This window comes from Prionailurus bengalensis, chromosome E4 (assembly GCF_016509475.1).
Source record: "Prionailurus bengalensis isolate Pbe53 chromosome E4, Fcat_Pben_1.1_paternal_pri, whole genome shotgun sequence".
NCBI classification, from domain to species: Eukaryota; Metazoa; Chordata; class Mammalia; order Carnivora; family Felidae; genus Prionailurus; species Prionailurus bengalensis.
Window position 1 is genome coordinate 38865520 of NC_057360.1, and position 22056 is coordinate 38887575.

General features: G+C 43.9%; 1 long non-coding RNA gene across 2 annotated transcripts in view; it reads right to left on the reverse strand.

Moving 5' to 3' along the window:
- Positions 1 to 19398, reverse strand: part of LOC122475674 — a 40107-nt gene extending 20709 nt beyond the window's left edge. Inside the window, exons 1-3 of one of the 2 annotated variants that reach the window (XR_006295268.1) lie at positions 18951 to 19398; positions 18739 to 18796; positions 2182 to 2347 (exon numbers count right to left, since the gene is read on the reverse strand). This is a non-coding gene — a long non-coding RNA (uncharacterized LOC122475674). The remainder of the gene's footprint in view (positions 1 to 2181; positions 2348 to 18738; positions 18797 to 18950) is intronic. The other variant, XR_006295269.1, reaches the window with a different exon arrangement.
- Positions 19399 to 22056: the final 2658 nt, after the last annotated feature.

The window sequence follows — 22056 nt, forward strand, 5'->3', positions numbered from 1 at the left end:
AAGACTCAATGCCGTAAAAATTACATGGCATTCTTTTAGACCATCAATTAATTTGAATTCCAAAAGTTCAAAGCCACTATTTAAGGGAACTAATTAATAGCTAATATTCTCCCCAGAGTGATCTAGAAGGTTTACAAGAACCAGTGCACGGAGGGGCTGACTGTTCCGTCCCCCAGTGGTTAATACAGGTAACACCAGACTGAGTCCTTGGAGCACAGGACTGGGATTTCCCGTGCCCGGAATAGTAATGACACTTAGTAGGTTTTTCTCAGACTCCTCCTGAACTTCAGTTACTCTGGGGATTTGGCTTACTGAAGCCCCCTTTGAATTATGCTCCGTGGAAAAGTTGGCCCTAAGGTCCAAGACTAGAACCTAATCTTGTGGGTTCTATTAAAATTGTTCTTTTCGTCAGCTACTCTAGGGGAAAGTTCTTATTTGAGTTTTTAACCTTAGGTGCAGAGTGTTGAATTTATCTTATGCCTCAGTTTATGGCACGTCATTTTCCCTGGTCCACACCTGTTCCCTCTCTTTAATTTTTGTAAATTCTCTTTTGATCTCCCTACTCACCTCTATCCTCTTGTCCTCCAACCCACAGACAGATAGCCTAAGGTGCTTAATGTTTATTTTGTTTGCTTGGATGTTGGGATATTGCTGTTTTGTGTCCATATATTTTCCGTTTTGCTCATCACCCTTTTACCCAGATTTTTTTTTATTCATGTTAGAGTCTAGGCTTTGTCCATTTGCATTTTCACTGTTTACACATTTGAAGTGATCTCAGAGATAGATTCTTTGTGTTCTAATTTTTTATTTAACATTTCTATCATGGGACTTTTTTTTTTCTAGGCTTTGATAGTCTTTTTTTTTTTCTTATCTCCCTGCACCCCCAGCAGGTGACCACTGCTAACAGCATGGGCATGGTCTATCCCCACACATTTCTCCAGGGTCATTCAAACCCTTAAACTCCTGGACACACATATATCTGTTTGTGTGTGTGTGTGTGTCTGAGAGAGAAAGAGAGAGAGAGAGAGATCTACTTTAATGAAAATGGATTAAAAATTCATCTCTCTGAGGTTTGCTTTAAAAAAATTTTTTTTAGGGGTGCCTGGGTGGCTCAGTCGGTTAAGCGTCCAACTTCGGCTCAGGTCATGATCTTGCGGTCCGTGGGTTCGAGACCCGCGTCGGGCTCTGTGCTGACAGCTCAGAACCTGGAGCCTGTTTCAGATTCTGTGTCTCCCTCTGACCCTCCCCTGTTCATGCTCTCTCTCTGTCTCAAAAATAAATAAATGTTAAAAAAAAAATTAAAAAAAATTTTTTTTTAATGTTTATTTTTTGAGAGACAGAGCACAAGTGGAGCAAGGGCAGCGAGAGGGGGAGACCCAGAATCTGAGGCAGGCTCCAGGCTCAGAGCTGTCAGCACAGAGCCCAGTGCAGGGCTCAAACTCACAAACAGCGAGATCATGACCTGAGCTGAAGTTGGCTGCTTAACCGACTGAGCCACCCAGGTGCCCCCTTTCTCACTTTTTAGACTCATAGTGAATGGAAGACAGTGGGAGGAGGCATGTAAAGTATCATAACATTTTCCATCTGCAGTTTGATCCAAGGATTCTAAGAACATTGAAAATTGACATTTTCCCAACAAAAATTAATGGTTTTAAAAATAATCTTCTAAGAAACCCTGAAAGTCTAACACATGTACAGAGCTTTTATGGGAAGGTACTAGGGGTATTAGGAATGATACGGTTGGGGCTGAACTCAGACTTTTCCTGGATCAGGCAAGAGGCAGGCCTAACTAACCAAAGAGAAGGTATCAGGGAGTGGTGTGAAACTGGGTCAAACTGTCAGGATATTGCAGGGCATGGAGGAATGTAAAGTGAATGCTCCAGAATGAGCAGATTTACGCCCTGAATCCTGAGACTGACATGGGGTTTCTTGTCTGACACCGAACTTTCTCTTCCTAAATACATGGAACCAAATTGGAAACATACTGCGGTCAGTGTGTGTAAAAAATCTAGAAATTGTCATAATCCAGTCGGTCAACTCTACTGGCACGCACCCCGGGCAATGGAGCACAAAACGAGAGGATGAAATGATTACAGAAAGGGAAGGAAAGAATGTTGACTGCTTGCGTAACTCTCTATCACGGGATCCGAAATCAAAACAGAGGCTCTGAGACCACTTAACTTGTTTAGAGTGGACTGAGACCCATCACCTCATCAGCTCAGGTTGCTGGGTCATCACCTTTAGCAAGATGCATCCGTAAGCTGCATTGAGCAGCAGGCGAAATGATTGGCTCCCTTCCACACCACGATGGGGGCTCCAAACCAGCTTCAGTTCCTGGGGAGGAGTCCTAAAGGAGAGAGGGGACAAGAAATTCAAATCATTTGGGGCACCTGGGTGGTTCAGTCAGTTAAGCGTTTGACTTTGGCTCAGGTCATGATCTCATGGTTTGTAAGTTGGAGCCCTCCATCAGGCTTGCTGCTGTCAGCACATAGCCCACTTTGTGCTGCTCTCTCTCTGGCCCTCCCCAGCTTGTTCTCTCTCAAAATAAATAAACAAAAAAAGAAAAAGAAAAAGAAATTCAAATCATTTGATACATGTTGGAGAACTGTCTTAAAGAGCTCGCAGGTCCCCATAGAAAAACACAAGTATGACAAACTGCACAATGTGTGGAGATGTGTCCAAGCTGTACAACAAGACTAAATACGGGATTGATTGGGCCTGGGGAAGTCAAGGCAGGCCTCACAGAAGAGACGGCGTTCAATCTGGGCCTCAAAGGATGAGTGGAAACCCATAGACGTCATCCTAATAGCCAACATCTATTATGAGCTTACTAGGTGGCCAGTGCTGTTCTAACAGCTTAGTGTGTATTGTCCCATTTACTGTTCACAATACTCTTACAGTTATAGGTGTTATTATATTATAGGTGTTATGGATGAAAAAAATGAGGCTCAAAGAGGCTAATCAACTCACTCTCAGTCACAAGTGTGTAGTAGAACAGGAAAGTGAATCCCGTCCTTTTTAGTCCAAAAATCCTGGGTTCCCTCTATTTCCCTATGTCCAACACTCCTTCAGATTTCCTACAAAATAAAGGGTGAGGGGAGAGGACTCAGAGAAAATGACTTTGAAATGCTGCCTGGACTTTCTATAAAGGCCGCTAGGGGGCAGTAGAGAAGGGGAAGAAGAAAAGGGCACCTGGATGGGATGTAGGGAGAGAAGGGAGCAGAAAGCCTGAAACAAGAGACTGGAGACAAGCATAGAGAGTATGCAAGCCAAGCTCCGAAGTGTGATCTTTCTTCTTTTTTTTTTTTTTTTTTTTAATTTTTTTTTTCAATGTTTATTTATTTTTGGGACAGAGAGAGACAGAGCATGAACAGGGGAGGGGCAGAGAGAGAGGGAGACACAGAATCGGAAACAGGCTCCAGGCTCTGAGTCATCAGCCCAGAGCCTGACGCGGGGCTCGAACTCACGGACCGCGAGATCGTGACCTGGCTGAAGTCGGACGCTTAACCGACTGCGCCACCCAGGCGCCCCATCTTCTTTAAGAGTCTTCATAAGGTGGTTTTTCTCAATTGAGGTGAAATTCATGAAGTGAACAGTTCAGTGGCAGTTAGTACCTTCACAACGTTGTGTGACCATTACCTCTATCTAGTTCCAAGTCGTTTCTATCATCCCCAAATAAAATGCCCTACTTATTGAGCAGTCACTCTCTTTTCCTCCCTACCCCCAGCCCTTGGCAACCATCAATCCACATTCTGTTTCTATGGATTTCCAAAGTCTGGACATTTCATGTCACAGACTCATACAATATACGGCCTGGCTCCTGGTGTCTGGCTCCTTTCACTTAGTATGTTTTCAAGGTTCATGTTGTAGCTCATATCAACACTTCGATCCTCTTTAAGGCTGAATAATATTCCATTGTATGGATATACCACAATTTATTTATCCATTCACCTGTTGGTGGACATCAGGATGTTTCTACATTTTGACTATTAGGAACAGAGTGTCTATGAACCCTTGTGTGTGCCATAGCAGTTTGTAAGCTGATGTGTGTTTGAGAAAAACAGGAAAGGATTAGAAGAGTGAATGAGATCAAATTGGATACCAATATCTAGTACCAGCAATATAGACTTTGTGGTAATTCCTTTTTTTTCCCAATGTTTATTTACTTTGGAGAGAGAAAGAGACAGAGTGCGAGCAGGGGAGGGGCGGGAAGAGAGGAGGCAGGTTCCAGGCTCTGAGCTGTCAGCACAGAGCCTGATGTGGGGCTCGAACTCATGGACTGAGAGATCAGGACCCGAGCTGAAGTCAGATGCTTAACCGACTGAGCCCCCAGGCACCCCTTGTACAATAAGACTTGTAATAAGACTTGAGCAAGGGGAAGGATTTGAGAAACAGTTTAGAAGTAGAATTGGCAGGTGCACCTGGGTGGCCTAGTTGGTTGAGTGTCAAACTCTCGATTTCAGCTCAGGTCATGATCTCACGGTTCGTGAGGTCAAGGCCCACATCGGGCTCCTCACTGACAACACAGAGCCTGCTTGGGATTCTGTCTCTCAACCTCTCTCTCTCTGCCCCTCCTGCCCCAAAATAAATAAACTAAAAAAAAAAAAAAAGTAGAATTGGCAGATGTAAAGTACTGCGTAGGGAATATACCCAATAATACTGTAGTAACTTTGTGTGGGAAAAAACGGTCACTGGGTTTATCATGGTGATCACTGTGCAATTTATGTAGGTGTTAAATCACTACATTGTACACCTTAAACTAAGAGAATAGTGTATGCCAGCTAGACGTCAGTTGAAGTAGAATCGGCAGGATGTGCTTGGCAAAGTGGGCTGGTGGTGAGCAGACAGCAGGGAGGAAAGAGGGAGGCATCCAAGAGGACTCTAAGGTTTCTACCTTTGCCTGTGATGTGATGAGGAAGCCACAGAGTGAGGAAGAACAAAGCTGAAGTTTAGAAAGTGACTTTAGGAGGGCGTCAGGCTGGTCCACTCAGTAGAGCATCCCGTTCTTGATCTCAGAATCATGAGTTCGAGCCCCATGTCAGGTGCAGAGATTACTAAAAAGAAAGAAAGAAAGAAAAGAAAATGAAAAAGAAAGGAAAATGAATTTAGGATTGAACTTGAAGTACCTCTGGCCATTCAGCTAGATACCCTGTAGGCACTCAGAAACCCACCCAGGAGAGTGTTCTGGGCTGAGACCGCCCAGGAGAAAAAGGTGTGCAGAGTAAGAGCGGGGGCTGAAATGCTGGGGAAGCCATCTGAGGGGAGAGCAGCTTCGGGACCATCGCAAGCACTGTCTGCTCCTCCTACAATGCTGTTCCTGTTCTCTCAGCCTGGATCTCTGAAAATCCAGCTCACAGGACACCTCTTCCTGGACAGTTTGCTAACCCTCAACCTGAGCTACATTCTCCATAGGTCCCTAAGCACAATTGTGGCCACAACACACTGCAATTCTATAACGACGTGTGATCCTATTGAGTATGAGGTCAGGGACGTGTCCATTACCTCTGTGCCGCACGTACGAGGCACAGTATAACTATCGGCCAAACGAATGAATGAAAGAATGAAAAGTCCGTGAAGAAGACAGAGAAGGAGGTGTCAGAAGAAGGAAGAGAGTCAGCAGTTTGGGGGAATTCCAAAGGAGAAAATTCCAAGGAAGAGGAATTAGCCATATAAAATGCTGCAACAAAAGTGGAACAGGAAGGGGCACTCGAGTGGGAATTAGGTGGTCCGTGGACGTTAACAAGGTGGGCGTGGGTTCCTGGGGATGGAAGGCTGCCGAGGGCTCAGCATGGGCATTGGGGACAGCAGATAGTAACTGCTAAGGACAAGTAGGAGACACTGAGGTGACAGGAAATACTCTATGAGGAGGTGGAGGGGAGGAAGTGAAGAATGGCTAGAGGAGGCAAGTCATAATTAAAAGAAAGGAACCTTTCCTAGGGGACAAGGAAGGATTTATTTGCTTGTAGGTTGGGAAAGCCAATGAAGAAACAGATAGAAAGGGAGGCAAGCAGAATGAGAAGAAACACAATGAATGAACAAGGATAAATATAATGGGGGGGAGGGCATGTTAAGATTTTAGAGAAGGCAGCTGGTAGATCGTGTTATTGTTCAGCAAAACTCCCACAGGTGGACTTTATTTTCCTGCCCCGGTGACTCTGGGGCATGATTTGCTCTGACTGGTGGAATGTGGAGACAATATGTGCCAGCTCCAAACAGAGGCCTTAAGAGGCCTGGTGGACCTGCTCCCCTCTTGCACTTCTGCCCTCAGGGGGCCAGACAGGTGGTGCCTCGTCAGTCTGGGACCTCAAAGAAAACAGTGGCACAGACCCAACCAGACCTGCCGCCTGGAGCCAAGCCCAGCCAAGCCCAGCCAAGCCCAGGACCTTGAAAGAGAAACGAAGGTTGTAACTGTAGGCACTGGGATTGCAGGCTGTTTGTTACCACAGCAAGGCCAACAGACGTACTGCAGAAAGGAGTGATGTGTCTCGGGAGGGTCCAGGGCCACTGCTTTCTCCGCAACAGGAGGGGAAGCAGAGATGGATGAACAGATGAACACGGACACACTTGCGGGTGGAAGGGAAACTGAGGAACTTCTCACCTGACGCTCTTTTACCGGCTCAGCCCCAGGTGAGGCCATGTGGGGAGGGCGGAGCAGCACTGTGGACTCGAGGAGAGGAGCGCCAGTGAGGAAGGGCTGCGGTGGAGGGTGGGAAGGGTGCCAGACTGGGGGCATGAGAATGCCCAGAGTCACAGGGCACTTGACCGAGCCCAGGTGCACAAGCTCACATGAGAACGAGAGGTAGAGGGTCCCTTTCCAGATGGCTTCAAAGATGGAGAAGGAAAAAGTGGGAAGATGAAGTTTCCTAAGTTCAAAATTAGAAGGAAAAATGTCAGAGCATCCTTTTTGCCATGTCAGGGACGTATGTCTGAGAGTGAGGTCAATGTCACGGGCCTCTTAATATTAGGTACCACTGATGACAACGAAGGGGAGGAATTGGCATAAATGGCAACTTACCCTTCCTCCTTGCTTCTCACCGTCTCTACTATTGCTCCCAGCCACCTGCGTGTCCCTGCCAGCCCAACAGAAGTACAGCGACAAAGGGACCGTGGTCCAGGTCCCCCGGCCTCAAGTTACTCATGGGAACTCTTGTCTCATCCCTTCTTTACTCTCTCTCTCTCTGAACTTTGCTGCAAAATTTCAAAACTTACTGCAAGATCCTTTAAGCTGACCCTACAGTTTTTATGTTATTGTAAGTGCTCAGTCTAGAAACTCCAAAAATAGGTCAATGGCAACAATAGTTTAAAAAAGAAGTTAAAGATTTCTTATGACATCATATGATATCTCTAAAAGATACCTCTTTGGTTATCTATCCAGAGCATTTTTTAAAATTATTTGTTGTTGTTATTATTATTGCAGGGTTAGTGTACCTTGACGACAATAACTATAAAGCAGAGCTTGGCCAGAGACCAGGCAGTGTGATAATTGGGAGCATAAACTCTGGGGCCAAGAGCCTGGGTCTGAATCTAGGATCTGCCAAACTGTGTAACTTTGGGCAAGTTGCTTGATCATACTGTGATCAATAATAATCCCTCAATACATCTTACCTCTGCCACTTACCAGCTGTGATCCTGGGCAAGTTAAATTTCTCTGTGCCTCAATTTTCTCCTCTGTATAATGTGGATGATAATAGTACCACTTCATAGGGTTGTTACAATATAAAAATGAGTTAATACACATAAAATGCTCAAAACAGTGCCTGGTTCAGAGCAAGTGCTAGAAAAGTGATAGCTATAATTTTCCTTCTTTTTATCTATGGATAAGCTAGCTATACGCTTATCAAAAGATATCTGTTCATTATTTCCCCAGTGATCCTCAACCATTTCAAACCTAATCTCTTAAGATAACAAACATTTTTAGGCCTCCGTACCGTTATAAATGTAACTCACAGATAAAATGACCAACCTAGGCACATCATTTCAGAAAAAAATATAATGTTCCAATTGTATCATGAAGGGTTTATAACAAAATAAAATATATTTTAACATTAAAATGCTGAGCAGCACACCTACATTAGAAGATGTAATTAGTCAGATGCTTGCCCCTATTTAAACTGAGTATGTTTGGATTTAAGAGAATATAAGAAGGAGCACCTGGCTGACTCAGTCGGTAAAGCATGCAGCTCTTGATCTCAGGGTTGTGAGTTCAAGCCCCACATGGGGCTATTTAAAAGAGTCTATTTAAAAGAGAGAAAGAGAGAATATAAGAAGCCAATCCATATGAGAAGCACACGATGGTAAAGAAGCAGAGACAGGTGCCTCTGGAATAAAATCTAGCATCTGAACAAATGATAACAGACGCAATTTATTTATATAGGCTAAGAGACAGAAATGATCCTAACGGGAAGAGAAAAAGCATGCCCAGACAAATTACAGACCATCGAAATGGAAAAAAAGAGTTAGAAATGATATTCTTACAAATAAGTAGAACCTAGTTTATAGGTATAGCATCCACATAACCATTTCTGTTAGGACAAGGAACGGCAAGGAATTGGCCAAGTATCATAGTAAGCACGTCTCCTTTTGTGAAATCCCACCACATATCAAAACTTACATTCAGTGGCTAGAACTTAGAAATCCTCAGAGTAGAGAGTAGAATGGAAAAAGGAAAATTAACGTGAAAGCCTACAGACGGGCAGCGTGAGAGACTCACAGGCACAGTATCAGGGAAAGACTGAAAAAAAAAAAGAGGCAATCTCGATATTGATGAATAATTTCATTATAAAATTTTTACAACAGGGGCGCCTGGCTGGCTCAGTTGATTACGTGTCAGACCTCAGTTCAGGTCATGATCTCACAGTTTGTGGGTTCGAGCCCCATGTCGGGCTCTGTGCGAACAACTTTGGATTCTGTGCCTCCCTCTCCCTCTGCCCTCCCCCTACTCGTGCTCTGTCTCTCTGTGTCTCTCAAAAGTAAAGAAACATTGAAAAAAAATTTTAATAAAAAAACTTTTTTCACAGTATAGATTTCTTGCCATTTGACAAACCCCCTCCCGCCTGAAATTTTATAGCATAGCAATAAAGTGAAATATTTTTAAAACAAGTTATTTAAAAAGTCCAATGAAATCCCTGAAATGCATGTGTCTCCGCTCGGTGCTAGGTGCTAGGAATTGAAACATGGGTAAAGTATAGTACCTCCCTTCAAGGAGCTCAGAGCCTACTGAAAGTAAAAGATAAATAAATGAAAAGTGATCACAAAATAGTGATTTGAGGCAAGTTAAATTCTATTTCATGGGTAGTCATGGCTGGTAAGGCAACTCGACTCCATGGAGTCCTCATGACCCAGGCTTCTTCAAAATCCCCACTCTGTGTGCCTGTGGTGTGGCCTATATCCTCATGCTCCACAATGACAGCAAGGGCTGTTTCAAGTAAAGAATGAAGGAGGAGACCAAGAAAGGGAGGAGAGTGTCTTTTGTAACAGATTTCTGCTTACATTCCATTGCAAAAGAGTAATCATATAGCCACAACTTATGGGAGCTTAGGGAGGGAAGGGGCATATCTTTTTTATGTACTTTTATCCAAAAGTAAAATTCCATAGCAAATCTTTTATCCATAAGACAAACACAGCTTTAAGCTTTTTCAAGTTCCTGATTTTCTGGCTAAGAAAATTTGAAGCAGAGAATGGTTAGTCAGGTATTGAATAGTCAACTTAAAATGAGAAATACTAGTATTTTTATACCATGTCATTTCTCAATCCCTTATTTTACATTAAGTACATTATTTAATGTAACATTATTTTAACAAAGGAAATATATGATCATATATACCATATACACTTAAAACTATAAATTTCTAATGTAATCATGGAATTGGAAACATATTACTTTTCCAAGAGAGAAGGAAACTAGAGATATATTGCCACGTTTACTTCCTACATGGATAAATCCAATAAACTCATTCATCTAAACAACACACATTGTTTGTCTCCTAAATTTAAAGAAACAGCATTGTGGGAAATAGAAAGATGAGTAAGAAAAAAATTATTGTCCTCATTGAGCATTAAAAAAGAGAAATAATATAGATAACTTTAAGAGTATATTATACAGGCCAAATACTACCTGAATTCAGTGAGGAGAAATTACAGAGGGTTGAAGGCATAAGAGGTTTTGAAAAGAAAGTAGTGCTTGCACTGGGCCATTTGGAAAGGAAGGTACGGAGAGGAAACACTTTGCACTGTTTGAACATAAACCACAGGATGTAGAGAACTTCAACAAGTGCCTTTTGGTGGGAGTGTGGCACACATCGCATGACGGAGTAGCTGAGGAAAAGGTTAGGAAGGTAAGTTAAGACCAAAGGAAAAAGGTACCTGAATATCAGGTTAAGAAATGTGGGTTTTAATTAACGGCAAAGTGTATATGTGAAACCATGCTGGATGTCTGCTTTAAAACAACTTTATAAACCACTAATGTCAAGAAGGTGCTTTCTGTGAGGCCAAACAGAAGGGGAGAGGGAGATAGAAGCTTCCAGTTATGGAATGACTAAGTCAGGGGAATAAAAGCAGAGCATAAGGAATGTCAATGATATTATAATAGCAATGCACCAGGACAGGTGGTAGCAAAACTTGTAGTGAACATATGTATAAACTTGTCAAATCTCTGAGTTGTACACCTGAAACTAATGTAATATTGTGTGTCAGCTATACTAAAAAAAAAAAAAAAAGTGATTTCAAGCATTGAGTAGACATTTGGATAACCACCTAATTGTTTAGAAAAAGAATTCCAATTAGTCCAAGCTTTTGCATGATTTCACCTTATAGGTTTGCACACCTTTAACACTCCCTGCCCAGGTCTCACTGTGGATAGTGAGCCTTGGTTGTAAAACAGTTCAGCAACTTGACTGTGTCTAAAAATGCAAAGCACATTGGGCAGGAGGAGAGTGGCAGCTGAAACGCAGCCAGAGCTCTCTGTGAGCTCTTGTGTCACGTGATGGGAGTTGGGCCCTCAAGAGGAAAGGGCTTCTATTCCTAATTAGCACAAAGTCTGAGCCTGTCCACCAACCTAGGCATGAGGAGCTGTGTGTACCTAGAACCTCCTTGTCTACATCACTCAGAGGCACTATATTTGTAGCAGACTTCCAGCTTGCTTGCCCTTTTCTTGGCTTTAAATTTTTTTTTTAATATTTGTATTTATTTTTGAGACAGAGAGAGACAGAGCATGATCGGGGGAGGGGCAGAGAGAGAGGGAGACACAGAATCTGAAGCAGGCTCCAGGCTCTGGGCTGTCAGCACAGAGCCAAACGTGGGGCTTGAACTCACGAACCATGAGATCATGAGCTGAGCCAAAGTCAGACACTTGGCCGACTGAGCCTCCCAGGCGCCCCGCCCTTTTCTTGGCTTTAAACGAGGAATCTTAGTACCATTTTCATGAAGTTTCTTATACAGGCCTCCCTGAGCTAGCAAATGCTTTATTTATCCACCAGAGTTGTTCAAAAACTGTTTTGTGATTGACAGACCAGAGGCTAGAAGAGGACCATTTTGATAATGGCACCAAGAAACCCCCAACAGAAATAGAATACACCCCGGCAGCCTAACTTCATTCATCCTGGGACCATTTTCCCTCACCTGCACACCACACCAAGCCATAATTCACTGTCTACTGAAAACATCATTCCCTTTTATACATTCATTAAAAATAATGTATTCATTATTATAAATGCTTTTAATTTTTTATTACTCAGTTAATAATAAACATGAATCACCAACAATAAGATAAGTATTCTCAAGAAACAGCCAAGATAAAGATTCAATATTCAAGTACTTATTTATTTTTTAATTATCCAATAAAAATCTAAGATGTTTATTATTCATGTTCACAATCAGAAAGTTTGATAATGTACCATAGGCCAATAGGTCCCACACTTCTAGATCCTAAAAGTAGGTGCCAAAGCAGATCACGGGAAGGCTTATTCCCTAGGCACTGTGCCTGTCACAGCACACAAGAATTCCTAGTGCGATAATATTATGTCTTAAAGCTACAGATAAAAAGAGTGAGGCACAATGCAATGTTGTAATCCTTCCCAGTGAATCTAGGAAAGGACCTGATTGACCTTTGTTTTGTTTCATGAGATAAACATTATCATCTAATAAAATCACTCTTTGCATACTAAATAAATTAATCCTGGCTGTTCCCCTTAAGAATATATACTGGTGGGGGTGTCTGGTGGCTCAGTTGGTTAAGCATCCGGCTCTCGATTTTGGATCCGGTCACGGTCTCACAGTTCATGAGCTCGAGCCCCAAGTCGGACTCCTCTCTGACAGCACAGAGTCTGCTTGGGATTCTCTCTCTCTCCGTCTCTCAATCTCTCTCTCTCTCTCTGCCCCCACTCATGCTCGCTCTCTCTCAAAATAAGTAAATAAACATTAAAAATAAAGAACATACACTGGTGTGCACGTAAACAAAGACAGGATTTGCTAAAGTATTATTGATAGCCAGGGGCAAAAGAGCCATATCAGAGGAGACATATTCCATGCTTTCACCACCATCAGAAGCTCATACTGTTTTCCTTTTTAACATTCCTGGTTTCTCTCCTCCAGTAGCCAGGGAGCTTCAACTGTGCACTTGAATTAGCTAAGTCAGACTCCAGTCACTGTATTTCCAGCCAGGTGAGACAAATGAGCCCTGTTCACTCAGCTAGAGCATTCCCCCCAAGTACAGCGCCCCTTACTCCATCCTCTTCCATGGATCTCTTTGCCCCCTGAGCAGGATAAGACCAGGGAACATGCAGCTGCAATTCCAAAGTTCCATTCCCCAAAAGTAAATGACAATGGAAGGGACTTATCTAATGATCCTCCCAAAATAGGAGCCGCAGATCAGAAGAATCTACTTTCGCAGATCCTACCATAGTTATAAATTAACCTCCCAGGTCAGCTGTGAGGCCAATCCCATAGCAAAGGAAAGCACTTGGAAACTGTTCAAATGTCCCATGCATTTAGAAAGTAAATGTGTAAGATCATCTTCAAAACAGCAGTATTAGAAATTTATTATCTAATCATTAAATTAAAGTTGTTTGGTCAGAGGCACAGTATAATGCTTCTAAACCATCATCAGTTTCGTGTGCATGACAGAGAAGAGACGTTAGCCATCGATGTTTTAAGTTTTCCCATAGGCAAGTCTAGGACAGGACCTCCAGAATTTTCTTCCTTTCTTTTCTTTTTTTTTAATGTTTACTTATTTTTGAGAGAGAGAGAGAGAGAGAGTGCAAATGGGGGAGGGGCAGAGAGCGAGGGAGACACAGAATCCGAAGCAGGCTCCAGGCTCTGGGCTGTCAGCACAGAGCCCCATACACAGGGTTCAGCTCAAACCCATGAACCATGAGATCATGACCTGAGCCAAACTTGGACGCTTAGCTGACTGAGCCATCCAGGCACCCCTGGGACCTCCAGAATTTCTAAACCCCCTAGTCAGGTTACTAGCAACTGTTACCTATAGGCCTGTTACTGTTCAGCTAAAAAGGTCCTCCAAGCTGGATAAACTGGAAAACAACTAAATCTTCTCAATATTTACCTGCAATGACTCCTTATACCTCATGTATATTATATTGCATGTGGTTGCTTTGCTAAGAGGCAGTGAAAGGACATTCCAGAACAACTGAGCCATAAAGGCACCAACATGACAAATATTTGGTATCACCACGTGGTCTGTCATGTACAAATTAAAGTTATTCAGTCTTCTAGGGACAGATAGTAAAACTGATAGACAAGAATGCTAAATACCAGCAAGAAATGTAAATATACTGCCTTAAAGGGAGATCAAGAGAGATCAAGTTGGGAAATGGTGCATCTACACATGAAACCAGTGTAATATCGGCAATTAATAAAACACCATTTAATAAAATTAATGAAAACCATTTTTTAAAGTTTATTTATTGGGGCGCCTGGGTGGCTCAGTCGGTTAAGCCTCCGACTTCAGCTCAGGTCACGATCTCACAGTCCGTGAATTCGAGCCCCATGTCAGGCTCTGGGCTGATGGCTCGGAGCCTGGAGCCTGCTTCCGATTCTGTGTCTCCCTCTCTCTCTCTGCCCCTCCCCCGTTCAAGCTCTGTCTCTGTCTGTGTCAAAAATAAATAAACGTTAAAAAAAAAAAATTTAAGTTTATTTATTTATTTTGAGAGAGAGAGAGTGTGTGTGTGGAAGAGAATCTCAAGCAGGCTCTGTGCCGTCAGCACAGAGCCCCATGTGGGGCTTGATCCCATGAACAGTGAGATCATGACCTGAACCAAAGCCCAGAGTCGGAGGCTTAACCAACCGAGCCACCCCGATGCCCCAACAAAAACAATTTAATATCAACAATTAAAACCTAGATATCCTACTTCACAATCTTTAAAATGAGCAACTCAACTGCTGGTATATAGCAGTCAATGGCTTTTCTAGTTTGGACTTCGCCAAATTGAAAATAAAAAATCTGAAGAATAAAACTGTCCCCATAAAGTCTTTTCCATGCTGGAACTGCAACCCCACCATTCAACTGACTGCTCAGCGCCCCGGCCCCCTGAGCTCTATGATACCACCAAGCACTGTAGGTTTTACCTCCTGCATGCCATATTTCACCTAATAAAAGAGTCCGCTGATTACTGGATGCACCATGGCCTTGTGCACCTCCAAGAAAAAGAAACAAAAAACAATTGCTAAATCTAAGCCTTATCACAATTTCAGAGAGGAAAATATGACACGTATACATTTCAGAATCGGTGTAACACGGGATATGATGAACCTCAGTTCCTTCTGATCCCGATTTCACCACCCTAGTCCAGACCCTCCTCTACCTCACCTGGACACATCTACCTTGTCCCCTTTATTCTTGAATCCTCCAATCCACTCCCCACTGCCAAAGCGACAATTTTTACAATACAAATCTGATCATACAATACAAATCTGATTATTCTCAGCTCCAAAGTCTTTAATGACTTCCTCGTGTCCTTGACATAAAGATCCAACTCCTTAGGGGAGCCCAAGCCTTAGAATGATCTAACTCCTGTCATCTCTCCAGCCTCTTCTTCAGCAGGTTCTCAGTCAGCTTCTCACCTCCAACTGTTATCTGACCCCTCTCAGTTCTTCAAACATCAGGCTCTCACCCACCTCTCAACCTCCATACACTCTACTCCCTCTGTGAGCCCATTCCCTTTCTTTTCACCTGGCTAACACAGCCTCCACAAGGCTTATTTGCTTGTCCATCCTGTGTGTAAAAGTTCTCCTTGGCCACCCTGCCCTAAGAACAGACCCCCGACTATATGCTTCTGTACCCTGCATTAGCCCTGCATAGCAAGCAGTCTGTATACCTGGAATGACTTACTAATTATTCGCTTTCCCATTTTAAGTTCTATGACAACAGGGATTCATTTTAATCAGAACTGATTCCCCAGGGTCTAGCACAGTATTTGGCACATGAAGGGTGCTCCATGTTTGTTGACTGACAAAAAAAAATCTTGGATAATGGCTAATGCAATTCTCCCAGGCATCGTTACACAGAAACTAGGTTTTGCTGTAAAAAATGCTCTAAGATAGAGCTCCTCAAAAAGTGTTATGGGCACATAGTAATTATTCAATAAATGCCAGGTGTAATGTTACTGCTGATTATAATGACAACCACAAAGATGACAGTAATGTAAGAAATAATATGTCCTGGGGCACCTGGACGGCTCAGTCAGTTAAGTGGCTGACTTAGGCTCAGGTCATGACCTCATGGTTTGTGGGTTCGAGCCCCACATCAGGCTCTGCACTGACAGTGCAGAGTCTGCTTGGGATTCTCTCTCTCCCTTTCTATCCCTCCATTACTCACGTGCTCTCCCTCTCTCAAAATAAATAAATAAACTTAAAAAAAAAAAAAAGAGAGAAAGAATATGTCCTATCTACTTAAAAGGATTTGCTTTTAAAATACCCCATGACTGGGGCACCTGGGTGGCTGTCGGTTGGGCGTCCAACTTCAGCTCGGGTCACGATCTCGCCGTCCGTGGGTTCGAGCCCCATGTCGGGCTCTGGGCTGATGGCCCAGAGCCTGGAGCCTGCTTCTGATTCTGTGTCTCCCTCTCTCTCTGCTCCTCCCCTGTTCATGCTCTGTCTCTCTCTGTCTCAAAAATAAATAAACGTTAAAATAAATAAATAAATAAATAAATAAATAAATAAATAAAATAAAATAAAATACGACTGCGCTGTCTGTAGTTTTCATCTAGGCAAATGTCGAAGAGTGCCCTCTCTTAACCATCTAGTCATTGGTTCTAGAATCCCAGGACAGGGAAACAATCCCAGGACCAGTTTAAAAGGCTGATGAACAACAACTGCCATTGACAACAAATGCTGTCCACAAAGTATGTTCTCTCTTCAGATATAAGGATAAAAATTTATTATCTGCAAATGTAACAGAAGAATAACATTTGTTGTGTCTTTTAAACTCTACACCTTAAAAAAAATAAATAAATAAGGGGCTCCTGGGTGGCTCAGTCAGGTAAGTATCCTACTCAGCTCAGGTCAGGAGGGAGGGGGGTGGTGTCTGTGCAGAGCCTGGAGCCCGCTTCAGGTTCTGTGTCTCCCTCTCTGCCCCTCCTCCACTCACGCTCTGTCTCTCTCTGTCTCTCAAAAATTAATAAAAATGCTAAAAAAAATGTTAAGAATCATAAAACATAAGCTACTACAAAGAAATGTCTTTTCTCATTTGCCAACCCAAATGATATCTGGTCGTTTGCAACAGAACACATGTTTCTCCAGGTAAACATTCCCCAGGCACACAGTGTAACCATTTCATATCAGACAGTTCCCAGCTGACCATCAGGTTCCTGGCGGGGTACTTGGAATTTGCAGTGAATTTTCCCACAGACATGAAATTCTGAGACATGGTCTTAGTAATTCATACCAATTGCACTGTGGTATGCTATGACACACTGTGGATTAATAGGCTTTATGGACTATGATACAATGTGAAACACTGTGGATTAAATGGGCTTTATGAGTTCACTTTAGAACCTGGACATATTGTCTAGTACAGTTTCTATGAAGGTTCCAGGCCACAGGAAGCCCAGAAGCAATGCAAATGCAAGTCCCTCTTCACTTTCTCCCTGCTCCATCCCTTTATCACCACCCCACAGGCCACAGCCCAGGGGCAGCAGCCCCCCAGCAGGCTGGGGGTGTGGGGGGGAGCTTTGGAACTTTAGTCCCCACCCAGAGCCCAGGCAGCCACAGTCTCCTCACCTTTCACCTCTGACACTTGACCAAAACATTAATAAAATCGTTCTTCACCCTGTCAGACCCTGGGAAATCTCACCCTCTCCATGGTCACCCCGCCCACCCCCGGTTCCCTTCACCCAGCGCGGGACCTGGCCCCGTCCTTTACAGTTCCTCAACATTACGCTTTCAACCATCTCTGTAAGGATAATATGCTTCTCAAGGCTCCTTTTGCTCTCCCCACTCCTCCACGGTTTTGCTCAGGCTGCTGTTCCCTTGTCTCTGTCTCCAATCCATACTTCCAGGAATTCTAGCCACCCCAGGTCCTACCACATTCCTGACACCTCCTAGACCAGCCCACATGGCCAGCTCCTCACCAGCATTCCCCTCATTCTGCCTTGGATTTCTCATACTTACTCCTTGTCTTTCCATCTTTCTTTCGGAGCTCCTTAAGGACAAGCACAGCTTCTTTATGGTGTCTAGATCCCTGCACCCCACCCCACCCCACACACCCCCAGAGTACCCAGCCTACTATAATGGTGAGTGAATGCAATGGGAGTCAGTGGCCGTGTCTCCCTCGGTCAAAAAAAGAGGCAAAAGGACACTACAGAACAATATCTGGGACCCAGTAAGAAAAAAATGTGAAATAGTGTCAATGCTTAACTAAAAGCAAATACTGTGGGAAAAGAAATCAAGGTGTGAACAGCAGAATAGTAAGACAGAAATCCAACGGTTCTCTTCGGGAACCATTAGCATATGAATCCCGAAGAGCAAGTGCTCCATTTTGGGGTCTGCAGGAAATAATCATACTAGACAATTATTTTGCCCTCACCAGGTGCTAAGTATACACCTCCATGTAAAGTGCTTCCCAAGCACCCCCTGTTCTCATAACCACCCGATTACCTCCATTTTACCCAAGAGGAAACTGAGGGGGCACTGCAGTTAATTAACTGGCCCAGTGTCCCACAACCATCAGGGCAGAACTAGGATTTGAACCTTTTCCCCATCCAAACTCAGCGACGAAATTCAACTACCTGTTTACTGCACAGCTTTTACAGCAGGTCGTGGGGCATAAATCACCACCCACTGAGAGAGAAAGAAGCTCATGCTTTATGCATGCCTTAGACTCCCGGAGCCCCCACTCTTGCCTGGCTCTGGGTGAGCTGCTTTAAGTCTTCCAGCAAACCAGGTATAGACTGAAAACTGAGCCGGGAGAAATAATCTGGTCGGAGTCGCACAAGCCCAGGGTTTCAAAGGCATCCATGCTTCAGGGCACCGACGGCCACAGGCTCCCCCGAGGCTGTGTCGGGAGCAGAGCCAGGCCCCAGCCAGAGAGAGGAGTCCAAACGCCCCTCTGCAGTCAGCAAACAGGGAAAACCACGTCCTCGGCCCCCCTACCTCACCAGGGGGTGGAAAGGATTAAACTGAAAATAAAGAACGCGGAGTCTACAACACAATAAACATTCAGCCAATGACAGCTATCAGAGGTAACCCTTCCCTCGGTTGGTCTCTGCCATTTTTCTTATCACTTACAGTGGATCAACCTTGTTCCTCTTTAAAATAGATGGCTTTCTTGAAGGTCCACGGAAGACTGCAAAATGCAGAAGAAAAGAACACAGTGAGATGAGGGGGAAAAGAATTTCCTTTCTATTGATCGCCCTTTTCCCCAAACACTTCCTCGAGAAATTATTTAATACTCAAAATGACACCACGATGCATTATAAATAAAAAAAAAAACAACGTACCAAACAAACAACGAAGTCTCAGCCCTCGGGAGTTTACAAGTAGGCTATGTTAACATTTGCAAAGTGCCCCGAGAGCCTCAGCGGCTAATTAACATCTTGGGTTTGTTTTCTCAAATTCCAGCCCATTGTTTCCCCTGTGAGCGCTATCCGAAGCCTTAGCCCCCAGTGCGCTACCGCCTGCATCTTCCTGCCAATAAAACCGCTGAAACCACTAGAGGTTAAAACAATTAATATTAGATGAAACCCCTCCGCGGCGCAGTTCCGGGGCCCGCGCAGCCACGCGCTCTCCCGGCTGTAGGGTCCCCGCGGCGCCCGCCCCGGAGCGAGACCGGAGCCGCCGCGCCCCGCCGGCCCCGCTGGGAGGGTTGGCTCCCCCTGGGGGGCGAGCTCTTGCAAAAAGAAAACCGAAAACGAGCAGACGCCGATCGGACACGCTGTTGCCCCGGAAGAATCGCTGTCATGCTGCAGAAATCCATTAGGTACACTGTCCGGCCGGCACTGCTCGCTTTAGCGCGACTTGTATTTACACGTTTAAAGAATTACTATCCAGGGGCGCCTGGGTGGCTCAGTCGGTGAAGCCTCCAACCTCGGCTCAGGGCATGATCTCACGGTTTCGGGAGTTCGAGCCCGCCTTGGGCTCAGAGCCTGGAGCCTGCTTCGGATTCTGTGTCTCCCTCTCTCTCTGTCCCTTCCTCCGGTCGTGCTCTCTCTCTCTCTCTCCCTCTCAAAAATAAAGGGAACATTAAAGAATTACTATCCTGATGATGGTGCCTGTTAGAAAGGTTATGGTCTCTCCAAAGGAAGTTCAAGTCAGGATTTCCCTCTGGTGCTCTAGAAAAATCATCACCAACAAAGCCCCCACTCCTTGCTTCAGACCCAAGCTTGCTGAGAAAGAGAAACATGTTTGAGGTGGGTCTGCAAGGTCGTTCCCAGCACCAAGAGTCTAGCCTTCTGCAGGAGGCATATTTTAAGACCAGACGTCCATCATTCATGGGGAGTCGAAATTAGAACTTCAGTTTCCTTTGTATTATTACCCTCATCAATAAGAATTCTTACATTTAGGCACACTTAGGGTTTATGCTTTTTGATCGATGATCTTATTATGGATGCCTATTAAAAAGTCCAAAATCAAAGACCTGCTGGAGGTCTCCCAGACTCATCCAGCTGGACCAGCAGAGCCGGGAGCACGTGAGAGGTGGCTGTCTTTCCTTCCAAAACAGGCTGCAGAATGGAGAGGTAGATCCAACCTGGCTGGGAGCAAGGGCTAGATGCTGGCAACTGGTTTGGATGATGCATGCCAACAGCACTACGGGGGGATTAACATGTAACCAATTCTTGTGGCACAGTCCCATTCTTGTATGAAACGGGAGAACGTTCTTTTCAGCATTCTTTTCTAACAGAAGAGCCGTTTCTCACTGTGTGAGTACCTCGCGGGGATTCCCATTAAATCAAACTGCTTGACGATGACCTAATTTGTTCGTTCAAGAGGATAAACTCTTCCTATCCATACATTATTGTTGTTATGGTTTCCGTTGTTAAATTATACATAAAAGGCCCAAGCTGTACCAAGCTTACCAAGCCTATTTTAGAAATGAAACATTTTCAGAACATGAATCTTAATGAGATTCTTACACTAAATTGTGCCTGAGAACAGCAGTATTTTAGATGCGTCTTTATATTTTCACCAATTTGTAATCTGCAATGCACTTTTTAAAAATTATTGTAGGGGCCCCTGGGTGGCTCAGTTGGTTAAGCCTCCGACTTCGGCTCAGGTCATGATCTCATGGTTCTGTGAGTTTGAACCCCACTTAGGGCTCTGTGCTGACAGCTCCGAGCCTGGAGCCTGCTTTGGATTCTGTCTCTCTCTCTCTGTCTCTCTCTCTGTCCCTCCCCTGCTCGTGCTCTGTCTCTCAAAAGTAAATAAGCATTAAAAAAGATTTTGTTTTAATTATTGCAAAATGTATTTTCTTATAACATTATAAGACTACCAAAGACCTGCCTGTTGCCGTTTTGGTCTTAGATTATTAATTTTTTTTTAATCTTCAAAATAAACCCCTTTGCGATCTTCTGCCTCCTCTATGTCTACTTTTCCTTCATAAAACTTGTCCACTTTTCCTCTGATAAAGGCTTTTCAAACACGAACAAATCTACAAACAAGTACTTCCCAAAGTGCAGTTCTTAGAACATGGGTCCTGCAAGACCCTCTCTGGAAAGGAAGTTGTTGACCAGAGCATTTGAGAAGAGCTGCACATCCCCAGCCTCCAAGGTTGACAAATCACATAAAGTCTCATGGTCGAGAAACCTGCTGGCCTTGGTTTAGACCAGCATGTCTCAAATTCATTTGCATGTGGAACCCTTTTCCAAACAAGACTTATTAATATGCTGCGGAACTTTCATTTCGAGGATCACACATTGGGAATTAGTGATTAAGACCATCTGATATATGGGATAATTATAGGTCAGATAAAACTGAGATAAGTCAAGCTGCGGCATAAGAAATTTTTTTTTTTAAGAGGAATCTGGCCTTAATTGCTATTTGTGAATTTCATAAATCCACAGCGTTAAAAAAACAAAAAGCAATAATGCCTTAAATACATAGGTAATTAGAGGCTGTGTGAGAACCCTGAAACTACACAGAATAAGAAGGTTCCAGAAATATCCCTTTTATCCCATGGGAACTATAATCCAACGTGTGGTAGATTCCATATTTGTTGAGTCAGCCTCTCCATCAGTCCCAAAACACTGGGAGTATTTAAAAATAGTCCCCTAGTTATAGATTCCTACAGTGTACTTAGGAATGAATCCAGAAGAAAGGGTCATCCAGCCCAAACCTGTTCTACTGCTTGAGCCCCACCTTTACCCCCAAAAGGTAACCACGCACCCCCATAGGCTCTATGCTACCGGAAGATCTGCATGGTCGACAAGCCTTTTGTGCACTTTCTTTCCCTTGTGGCAGAGCCATCAGACAAAAACACAAGCGCAAACATCACCCTGGAGAACGAGACAGTCAAACTAGCAGCCTAAAGGCCGCTCAAACTGTGGCCCATCTGGACCAGTTTGTATTCAATGAAAACATTTTATAAAAGGGACTCCAGGTGTGTCAAGC